The sequence below is a fragment of the Trachymyrmex septentrionalis genome, unplaced genomic scaffold, assembly GCF_001594115.1.
Source record: "Trachymyrmex septentrionalis isolate Tsep2-gDNA-1 unplaced genomic scaffold, Tsep1.0 scaffold88, whole genome shotgun sequence".
Lineage (NCBI taxonomy): Eukaryota > Metazoa > Arthropoda > Insecta > Hymenoptera > Formicidae > Trachymyrmex > Trachymyrmex septentrionalis.
This window is the reverse complement of record NW_017306070.1, coordinates 169,982-171,402: the sequence shown is the minus strand read 5'-3', so window position 1 is coordinate 171,402 and position 1,421 is coordinate 169,982.

Below are 1,421 nucleotides of genomic sequence, written 5' to 3'. Positions count from 1 at the left end.
ATATATATATATATATATATAAATATTTTATAGATAATGTGTAAGTGTGATCATTAAAAACTTTATTGTGTGTTCGACATCTTTTTGAAAATATAAATTTTTATTTTAAAAGTAATCCAACTCTGCTACTTTCATCCTTTTCTGTATACGTAAAAACCAAATCTTATCTATTTTTCCATTATTACCTACAATAACGATAATTAATGTTATTCATTCATATTCTTTAAAATGAATTTGTATATTATGCTCTCAAATGTAATAAAAGAATCTTTAAAATAGAAAATTCTCGTAGCTGATTGCATGTTCTGTACGGATACAAAAAAATATCACGTCATTGTAACACACACATACACACACTTTCTTTATTTTTATCGCGTTTGTTCTAAAAAATCACGGCGTGCGAGTCAGAAGTGTGAGCGCGAATAATGTAATCCGCCCACGCATAGAAATTAGACGAACTTCTCGGCGGCCGCGAAATTACGGCGGTAATACGGCGCGATTTCGCAAGAAATCGCTAATTGAAACGCTCGCTTGCTCGCCCGCGCCATGGCCGATACTAATCGACTGCATTTGCATCTGGTTACACATTCGTCATAGAAAAGCCTTGCCCTTATTGACGTTTAAGTTATTAGAGAAACTTGTGCGAGTCGGACTCCGATACAAATCGCGAGAGGAGGACATTTATTTTCCCCGCATGATTATGATGTCATAGCAAAAATGTGTGCGCGCCACATACGTTTTACTTAACTATAGTATAGACAGGTATAGCAAATCGTGAAGCAAAAGAACCCATCAGAGAGAATTATTTGCTCGTTAATTGCTCAATCCTTTTGTAATTCAATCGTCTTCTCGGTGACGTTATTATCTCCCCATTAAATTAAATCAAACCTATGAAAATTAAGGAGCGAATAGAGTAAAATAGGATCTTCTATAATCTATAATTACATTACGTGTATATCGTAGCTAGCGATTTACACTTATTAACTTTTCACGTAATCGATATTCAAAGACGTAGTACCGAGAGAAATGTACCAATTATCTTTATCCCTATCGAAATCTCTCGGCATGCATATCGTGTTTCGTTTCGCCATGAAAAATCAGTGAACGTAACGGCCGAAGTTGCGAATTAACATTCGAAGCCTGCCGAGGCCTGCCGAAACGTAGTCCCGCCGCGGTAAAGCGCGGCTGCGAAGTGTAAGCGCGAATAATGTAGTCCGCCCTTGCATGCAGATTACGCAGTAACGCCGGCGCGGCGCGACGGTAACGTGAGTCGTAATGCCGCACAATTACGTCGTAATAATTAGTAATTAGGCGTGCCACCGAGAGAAAGAGAGCAGTAATGATCGGAGAGGGTCGGTCGCGCTCGCTCTCGAGTGTGACTTAAAGTATTATTCGGACCAGTCATTATACACTCTCCCCCC